The 10,317-nt window shown below is 46.2% G+C and overlaps 1 protein-coding gene across 4 annotated transcripts in view; it reads right to left on the bottom strand.

Moving 5' to 3' along the window:
* GJA8 (gap junction protein alpha 8) overlaps positions 1 to 10,317 on the bottom strand; it is a 45,841-nt gene that overhangs the window by 34,054 nt on the left and 1,470 nt on the right. For all 4 annotated transcript variants that reach the window (XM_054187019.1, XM_054187012.1, XM_054186995.1 and 1 more), the window contains exon 2: positions 9,029 to 9,156. The gene's annotated coding sequence lies outside the window, so the exon portion shown is untranslated. The remainder of the gene's footprint in view (positions 1 to 9,028; positions 9,157 to 10,317) is intronic.

Here is a 10,317-nt window from a genome sequence, read left to right on the forward strand (position 1 = left end):
CCCTTTGATGCTAGAGATGCAGAATTCTTCCTGAACTTCCGCAGTTTTGGAAAGGAAAAGAAAAAAAATCTGTTGGGAAAAAAAACCAATATTGAGAACAGTTTCCTTTGCCCAATGTCTCCCTCCGTCACAGCGGGCCCTGTGGCTGGGCTGGGTGTCCCCCTGTGCCAGGTTTTTGGGCCTCAGCATTGGTTGTATGGGGTGTTCCCCCAAGGAGCCAGGTCTGGCATTCCCCAGTGCCTGCTGCCCCAGGGCATGGCCATCCTTGCCCTGTCTCCCAGCAGGCACTCTTGGCTCCCGATTCCTCTGTGTCACCCGTCCTCAAGCGTTGCAGTCAGGGACCTAGTAATCTCCTGAGAACACACTGCGTTGTAGCTTTTTGCCTGGAGAAGAAGCACCTCACGGATGGGCCGTTCTATGTCTGCTCCCAGCCCCAGGCAAGAGCAGCAGGTTTGCCGGTCTGGCAGGCTTCCCCCCAGCATTTTCACAAGCAGTTGCCTTACCTTGTTTGAGCTTCAGGGAGTTCAGTTTGGGGTGAAGGGTAGGTCAGCTCTTATCTCATATCTACACGCACAAATGTAGCCCTTACCAGTTCCCTTTCCAGCCCCCAGAGTTCCTGCCCGGCGGCACAGCAAGGACCACGCTTTCCCCCTGCACTGGGGCCTTTTAGCAGGAGACAAGCTGTGCCAAAGAGCCACAGAGATTTCTTTGGGACCCCCCAGCTTTAAGGACAATCCTGGCGGCATCTACAGCCTTTCTCCTCTGCAGCCTTTGAGGCTGCAGCTCATGGCTTGGGGAAAGGGGAGAGCCGCAGCCCCCTGGTCCAGGCTGGTGAGAGCAGCCCCAGGGTGATGCTCAGGGATGACAGGAGCAGAATGAACACCGCCCCCCTCCAGGACCCTGCAGGCACTGCGAGATTCAGAGACTACAGAAAGCCAGTCTGGCCCCCTTCTCCTTCTGGAAAACGTTTTTAGGGCAGCTGAGGTGGATTCAAGAGCTTGAGCTACAGGATCTTACAGTTTGTTTAAGAAAATACTGTTTTTTGTCAATTTTCCAAACGTCTGTTTGCACACAGACTGCCCTAGCATCCTGCCAGGGCTCCAAACACTCATCTATGGAGAAATTTTCTGGGAACCTGTGCCTGCATCCTCACCTCGCCTTCTGACCATTTTAAGACCAATCACATAATATGAGCCCACGTGGAAACATGGGTGTCAAAGGCTGCGTTCTCCAAAGCCTTGCAGATGAATGTGACTTAGGGACCCCTGCCCAGACCACCACCACCACCACCTTGTCCTAACCACAGCACATCACACTCAGCTCAGAGTCCAGACTAGCAAACTGCATCTATATCCCTCACTGGAGGACGCTACCACAGGACAAAGCCATCATAACTGAGTGGGGGTGGGTGGGAAGGCAACAGTGGAGCAGGCAGAGACAGTTGGTCCCGTGTGTTTTCTTTCCTTAAAGATAAAAATTTACCCCAGTCAAATGAAAAATCAGGAACAATGCAGGAATTTTAAAGAGGCCCAAGCTGCCACCTGACTCAGCGTCTAGGCAGGATATCGATTAGCGAGGCTATTCTTTATTCCTCTGCTATTGTTTAAGACTGGCCTCCCTCATGACAGCAACAGGCGTGGGAACACAGCAGCTTTAGTGTTAAAAAGCGCTTTTATCACTGAGCTGAGTAGAGGGGTCTCTGGGAACCAGAGATGATGTGTTTGATAGTCAAGGAGAGGCCTTCAAACCGAGAAATTCTGAGATCTCTAAGGCCCTGCTAACAGCTCTGAAAGCACAGCAACACAATGCAGCACATCCCCATTACGGCACATCTTGAGTTGTGTTCAGGCACTGCTGAGTTCAGAGAGGTGGAGGAAGAAAACAACTCTGCCTGCTAAAAATTCTTGGAATTTTCCTTGAGCCCCAGTAGCTGCTGTGAAGGCAGCTCCTATAGATATACCCACCCTGGGTTTAAACAAGCCAGACCGGGTTCTGTAAACAGTGTGGCACAGCACAGAGAATAGCTCACCACCCATGTCCTTATCCCTCCTTTTGAGCAGGTTTTGCTGGCCAGTTTGGGCTCCAGCCTGCAATGGCTGCCACAATAACGTCAGTAGGCGAGGGCACCTCCTCCTCATTCAACAGGACCGAACAACTGTAGGGTGGCATACATCATTGCCACTTAATCTACCCAGGTGCCTGCAGCCCACCAACAAGCCACTGCGAGTCCCTACCTAATGAACTGTTGGACAGTTGTATGGTTTCCTGGTAGCTCCAGGCAGGAATAAAGCAAAATCTTTGATTTCCTGGTAATTTTCAATGCACTAAAAAATTACAACGCACTTCAGTACTTGAACACAATTGATTTGACTGAGCCACCAACCAGGTTTTCAGCCAAAATATTTCTGGCTCGCCTCAGGGCTGGCTCCTGATTTTACATTCTCTGTAGATTTGTTCTTCACTTGCGACAGTATCTCACCTGTAAACACCTTATATATACATACAGGGTGTCTTTTTTTTTCACTTGCCCTTAAGACAAAATAAAAAATGAAACTCCTTCAGGCACTAACTGGACAAACATCAACATATGAATTCACTTCAAAGACACCCCAAATGAAAGCGCGCAGTGCACTGGAGAGTAGATCTCCAGACACAGGGCATGCTCTCTGTAGACACTAGATATTTATTCCAGCATCTAAAAAACACTCTGCAACATTGCTTCACGTTTCTGTGTAAGAATACGCAGTTTGGTAACAGTGTGACTTCACCAACTTTTTCGGCAGGCTTTCATGCTTCTGTTTCATTCTTTCCGTGCATTTTTCACCTTCCCAAAGTTTAAAACCAGTCAGGACTCAGCCAAGTTTTTCCTCCTCCAGTCTGTGACAAATAGACAACCAAACTAAACTTAAACATTTTTTAATAGATGACAGCCTCCCTTCTACCAGAGCCATGTTAGCACACAAACAAACACTGTTTTTCAAAGATGATGGACATCCTCTGATGTTATCTCAGGAGTGGTTATTTATACTGCCTCCATGCCAGCTTGTACTCAGTGCCTAGCACAAAGCAAGCCAGGCACCAGACTGGGAAGCTGAAACACAGAGCCTGGCTCACTCTGCCCGGTCAGGCACCATAGACACCACAGGCTGGAGCCACTTGGCTCTATGAACACAAACCCTGCTCTAGCACTAACCGGCAAATCAACCCACAGATAAGCAAAGTAGCTACTGCATCAGTGCATGAGCTAAGCAAAGATGTCGATTATGCCCTTATCGATATATTTGGGTAGTCAGGAGTCAAGGAACCCATCATTTTAACCCATTACTCCACAGCCCAGAAAGCAATCCAGTAAGTGCAGCAGGTTGCAATTTAAGGAACAGCTCCTCTCTCCTTGAGCTCAGTGGCACAGCCATATTTTCACTCCTTACTTTCCGACCTTCTTCCTCTTCCAAACCCGGCTTGCTCTCAGACAGTGAAGGTCCATCTATAAATCACAAACTAACAGGACCAAGGCACAGATTCCAATATGATCTTGCTATCATCAGTGCTGTTGAACTGTCAGCATGCTCCCTGGCAATTTCTCTCTCAGCCAACGATGCTCTCCCAGGATGGTTCAGGTGCTGGCCCAAATAATCATGGCTCCCACATGGCAGCAGGGACAAAAGCACCCTCTTTGGGGTCTGAGGGAGGGCAAGGAGAGCCAAACAGACACAAGCTATTTGCTCTGAAGACCAACGGAGCAATCTCTCATCAATATTGTTGTCTTTTCACTCCATATTGATCAAAACCCAGAACTTCTGCCTGCAGCAATAAGCCCCCTGTTTGGGCCATCACGCCTCTCTTGTGACCAAGGAGCTGGTCACAATAATGCTTCCTACAACTTTTTCCATGAAGGGTAAAGTTTACACAGGAGCCTGGAGAGCTTAAAGATGGACGTGCTTCCTCTGCATTGAATTTCACCTGTTACCACACTGCTTTTTCTACTGGACATTTTGTATTACTCCATCACATGAGTCCAGGCTACAACCCCCACAGGACTCGGGGCATGGTGCCTCACAGAGCGGGAGAGACGGCTCTTCAGAAATGCCTTAAAAAAGCCCTGGCACAGGAAAAGACAGATGTCAATCTACAAACCATTTCAGCAATTGTTCCCTAACTGGAACAGGACCTCAGAGGCAAGGATAGGCTATGTGAAACCTGGGGACAAAGTATCCTCTGCCAAGAGAGTCCCAATCATGGCACAATCCTCCAGAAGGAAGTAAACAAATCCAGAATGCAGGTACCCATTTTTTAGGAGTCCTTCCCCTTGAGAAAAGTCTGCCATGAAAATATTCTAACAAGGAAAAGTCAAGCAACCAAAACAAAAAAAGCTACTCTGACAGAGCTGCACCTAGAAAAGCAAATAACATGTATTTTTAAACATAGAAGACTCTTTCTCAGTGAGCAATCTGACCCCCCAAATTAGGAATGTCATTGATGCCATGGAGCATATGTGCCAATGTGTAATATTACTCACCAGATACGTATGTAGGTAGGTACATTTGTGCTAGTTGTGAATTTGGTCATGTTCTTGTCCCTATCCATGTCACTACTATGTATTTTAAACAGCATTTGTGCTACAATATGCTTTGAGACATGTCTCTCTATTAATTTTTTTCTGTGTTAGACTGGCAAACAACTTCAGTAATTTCCTTCTTTTTACTTATTCATGATCTATAACAAAGCTTCTTCCTCAAACCAAGGCCCCTTGGCGTCCCAAATAGCTTCATCTGAGGAATTTTTTAAAAATGACGAATCATTTCTCTTTTTACTACTTTTCTTGATATGCTGAAGAAATTCTGTATGCTGATATGATTTACCTGTACAGAAGCTGCTGCACTGACCTTGACCTGCTACAGACCTTCTGGTCCCAGCAACTTATCGCATAATTCAGGTGGGACGGGACCTCAGGAGACCTGAACTTCTTGTTCTTTAACTTCATCAGCTGAGACCAGCCTTCCTTTTTGATACCAGTTTCCCTAGCAGTTCTTCTTTACTACCAGTACTAGGCAGACTAGGAGTCTAGCCTGGATTGTGGCAAAGGGGAGGAGTGGTATAGCTCAGAGGGCAGCCCATTATCAAATAAAGCAATTTGGAGGCTACCATATTTAATGCAAGAAGCCTTAAACAGTCCCAGAGGTCAAAGGGCTTTAAGATGTCTTAAGGTACGCACGTGGTGGGTTTTCCCTCTTTCACCACAGCTTACAACGCAGACCAGTATGAATTTCTCCATATTAACCACACTTACTATGTTGCCATCTGTTCCAACAACTGGAAATGCTGCAGGGTATTTCAGACCTCACCAGCTGGGTTCACAACTTGGACAGGAGGTAACAGCAGAAGACTAAAGGAAGCAGGAAGCCCAGAAATTTCCATCTTTGGAGACCTCTGGCCATTACCAAGGCCAGATAATATTAATGTTGGCATCACATTACGTTTCTTCAGCTCCATCTTCTTCTTTTTTTATAGCTGAACCATCTCACAGCTTTGTTGCGCTTGGAAACAAAATGTGAGTTCCCATCCAGTTCAGCACCAAGCAGATTGCCTGCACAAAGCAGGCCAGATACCACGCCACACATCACCACTGACCTCTGCGTGGATTCCTGTGATGCTGGTCTATTTGCTTACACAGCTGCAGGCTACTATTTCACATCACTTCGGCAGCTGAAGGACAATCTTGTGTCATTCCTGTGATGGAGATTCCATGTGGGTTCACTTTTCAGAGTGGAAAATAATTCCTTTTAACTATATGAAGCAATTTCTCAAAGTATCTTTTTTTGATGCAAGGATGATCACACACTTCTGAGCAGAGGAGGAAAAATGGAAAGGATTGCTCGGGTTGAAGGAAAGTTGTGTGACCTGGATTGGAAAGAATTTGACTGGAAGCCTGGATTGGATTTGCCCGGACCTATCAGATAGGAATGGGAGAAGAACTTCTCTCAAAAGCTTTTGGGATGGGGTTGTAGGGAGTGCAAGAGAAAGCACCTCATGTGACCAGTATGGGCAGCCACAGGAGGTCCAGGAGAAACGTTTAAGTCAGATTTAGATTTACCCTGGACTGTGGCACTTGGGGAGTTCTCGATCTTTTAGCAATCTGATGGCATTAAAGCACCAGCAGCTACTCTCAAGGCAGTGTTCCTCCTGTCTTCCAAACAATTTGGGAACCGCAAATCAGTGCAGACTTCTTAGCTCAGTAATTGTAATGTTGTCTCAGCATTTCTCTATCAGCATACTTCAAAGCCCTTTAGATTTTCTCCCCAAATGCAGCCATCCATCCTCCTCCAACAAATCTCAGACTTCACTGATTATTACCAATAAAATTATTGATGTTAGAAATGCTGAGGCAGAAAGATGAGGCTATTTAAGAACGTTTTACCAGATGTTAGTTGAGTGATACTGCATCATTTCATGCACACATCGCAAAACATCTTTCTTCCCTGTGGTGTTAAATTGTTACTTTCCCTGAGAGAGAAATGTGTTGTTTCACAAAGCTGGCCTGGGAGGAAAGTGGGGAGGAGTGTGGGAACAGCAGATAACATCAAGGCTTCCCATTTCCCTATTCTCTTCTTCTTGTGAGCAATCTCGCATGGCTTTTAACCGCTGCCATTCATATTCTGAAGTGCTCTTTCAGTGGGCACATCCTGTGGTGTCCCTGGTTTGGTGACAACACTCCTAAATACCGAGTGCATTGTAAAAAAAATCAGTCTTGGGTTCCTCTTCGTCTGAAAGAACCAATTTACTTTCCTCCTTCAACAGGCATAGGATAATTATAGGAAGCCCTCACATCATACCATGTGGGTATCACATGCAAAAACCATCTATCATACTAACGTGCATTACTTAGGCATCTCTGTTTCTCACACACACAGAAATCCAAAAACCATCATCCCCAACCAGCAAAAAAATACTTACTATTTTAATAGTTATTTTTATCATAAGTCAATTGGAGGAGGGAGGTGTTTTTAAGGAAAATAAATTTCTTTTTTCTCACCAAGAAACCAAAGTCTGTATTTGAGTACAGAACTTCAAGATTCAGCTCAAAGTCAGTGAATTTTTAGCTACCTCAACTTGTTTCAATCAAGTTTAAATATCTCTTTGTTTTCCACCAGTTTAAGGAAAATAATAAACATCAGCAAACAAACACAATCCTGTCTGACACCGCTTATTAGTCAGATTTTATCACCAGGTTTCTGCAGGAGCTCATAGAGGGGTCTTAGCACAGTGCAAGCCCACTTTAATATCATCTGTCAACCCTCAAATCAGAGCGATTTGAAAAGAGCAACCCACAAATGAAACTTCTTAGTACAGGCTAGCAATTTTGCGTATAGTTTTCTGCTAGATGTTGCATGATCACACTTCATCTTTGCTTCTGCTGGTGTTAAAAACAAGCTGCAGTGTGCAAAGGACTCAGTGAGAGTGCAGCGCCTGCATTTATATGGAGCAGTCAGCAGTTAGGATTAGAGCAGAGTGCATCATGATACGTATCAGGAGCAAGGGGAGAGAATTTTAATTAAATTAAATGGGAAGCTAAGTGGGGAAAGCCCTATGTTAGGCCATTGGTGAGTCCAGAGAAGGGCCACGAAGATGATCGGAGGGCTGGAGCACCCCTGCTGTGAGGACAGCTGAGAGAGTTGGGGCTGTTCAGCCTGGAGAAGAGGAGGCTCTGGGGAGACCTTAGAGCAGCCTTCCAGTACCTAAAGGGGGCCTACAGGAGAGATGGGGAGGGACTCTTTATCAGGGAGTGTAGCAAAAGGATGAGGGGAAATGGTTTTAAACTGAAAGAGGGGAGATTTACATTACATATTAGGAAGAAATTCTTTACTGTGAGGGTGGTGAGACACTGGAACAGGTTGCCCAGAGAAGCTGTGGATGCCCCATCCCTGGAAGTGTTCAAGGCCAGGCTGGATGGGGATTTGAGCAGCCTGGTCTAGTGGGAGGTGTCCCCAAACACTGCAAAGGGGTTGGAACTAGATGATCTTGAAGGTCCCTTCCAACTCTAACCATTCTATGATCCTGTGACTTCAGTGCTCAGAGAATTTCCTAGCCTCCTCCCCACTCCTCATAGCTTCAAACATGAGCGTTGCTGTGGCCACCTGGAGAGCCAGCGTGGCTCTCTGTGTGGCCTTGGCTGGCTGCTGTGGAGAAGCCAGCGCACTCACTTCCTTGCCTTTGTGGCTGCAGGTGATGAAGGCACGCACCTGTTTCCTCTGCAGGCTGTGTCACCTCTTCTGGGCAGGGGGGATGTTACAAAAAGTCATGCAGACGGCATTTTACCAGGAAACCCAGGTGTCCAGAAACACAATTAAGGAGATTTGAATTGACCAAATCCTTCACCCTTCCAGAAAGCAAAATTGGATACAAACCTTTTCCAAACTTTCCTCTAATAAATACTCAGGACACCAGGCTGAGAAGTATCGGTGCCTGATGCATCCCTGTGAGCCACACAGAAGGCGCAGCATGAAGGAGCAGGGCTGCCTGCTTCTCTCGCACTGCTCGAGTCCACCTCATGGCACGCTTTGGAAAGGGAAGTCCCTTGTAAGGTGCCTTCCCTGCACGCTGTGCACCACAGCATTGCTGGGACTTAGTCTAGCTTGTGAGCTCTTGCCAACAAAAGAAACGTAATTTTATTCTATGTGTGGGTGGATTTGTGCGCACAGGCACGCTTCGCACATGGGTATACAGTCTTCTAATTTAAAATGTACCCTTCTAATCTGCTTGGGCCAGCCATGTCCCCCTGCCCCCTCCATTTGCTGTAATTTGCATTGTTCACAGAAGGCTTCAGAATCCAGCCAACACACATCACAAAATTGGTGGGAAGAACCATTACTCATAAATTTGTGTTATTAATGAAGTTCTTAATTTTACCCAGGAGGTCATGTCTTGAAATGCTTTCAGACCATCACAAAAGAGAACAAGCTGGCTGGGAGCAATAAGCACCATCTGAGAATCTTTCCGTAACTCAGGCTGTTTACTTTTCAGTTTCACTCACCACCATCCAAGCACATGTCTCTTTTTCCTCAAATCCTTTTACTGTTTCTTCCTTTGAAGCTGACTCCCAGGGAAAGCTCTAGAGATCTTGGCCTTCAGAGCAGATTCAAGTCCTGATTTCTCTTCCCCCTGCGGAGAATGTATAGAGTAGGCTGAGGTCCTTCTACCCCACAGCAAAGCTAGTTTGCTTTATGATGAGACGTGTGCCTGTGATTCTTTCCACACTGGCAATATTGCCTAAGCTGCCTTTTTCTAAAGCCTCCAGCTTTAGGGCTGGGAGATCTCAGAGCAGCACAGCTAATTAACCCCACCACGGGAGAGCACGTCCCAGGAACTGGGTGCTGGCACTGGCACCACATGGCAGCATGTCACAGCTTTCTGTGATCCCCCAGCATCCATATGTCCAGCTGGCTAGTAACCTCGGTCATCACAGAAGTTTCTGAGCAATGATATTGGCTCCTGGTGGAAAAAAACAGGAGCTTCAACAATCTACAACATCTTCCAGTCTATGACATTCGTACATAGAGGGACCTTTACCCACACGAATGGCCCCAAGCCAGAACTATATCCAGTTACTCACATGACCAAATCTTTGAAGGATCCCAGCCTCAGGGACTACAGAGAGTCCAACGGTCCTGAGCGACTGACAAGAAGATGCTCACAGCATACATTTGGGGTTGAAACACTACTTAATAGAACAAAGTGCGAATTAAGTGCTACCAGTCCAGATGACGCAGATTCCAAACAAGTACAAATAAAGTATTTTCCATTGCCAGAACACCACCATGTGATTTGCATGTGGCATCCCGTACAGCAGAGGCAATTGAGAGGTATATCGACTAGCTGCCGTCTGCCACGGAATTCCCCCAGCACAGCTGGCCTGGCTGACATCGTAGGGTGCTTAACTTCCAGGCTGTTAAATCTCATTGAAATCAATGCAACTCAAGAATGTACTTAAAATTAAGTAAACGCCTACGGACTGTAGAGAACTAGGATGCTGCACTGCTCTATGTGCTTCCTTGGCTGATTTGTTTATCAAGGAAGTATCTCAGGGACAGAAATCAGAGGAACCTTCTAAAACCTGTAAGAATACCTTAAATGAATGTAAAATTGTTGCATTTACATTAAAACTACCAAGTTTAAGACCCAGTTTCTTAGGCCCTTCCAGAGTCATGCACTCACTTTGACCCCCTTACAAGCATCTAACCCGGATAAATTAAAAGGAACATACAAAGCGAGATCTTCTACCACTTGCCAATACAAGATGCATCATTGCCCTAGGCCTCAGAG

Source organism: Rissa tridactyla, chromosome 1, assembly GCF_028500815.1.
Source record: "Rissa tridactyla isolate bRisTri1 chromosome 1, bRisTri1.patW.cur.20221130, whole genome shotgun sequence".
Classification (NCBI taxonomy): domain Eukaryota; kingdom Metazoa; phylum Chordata; class Aves; order Charadriiformes; family Laridae; genus Rissa; species Rissa tridactyla.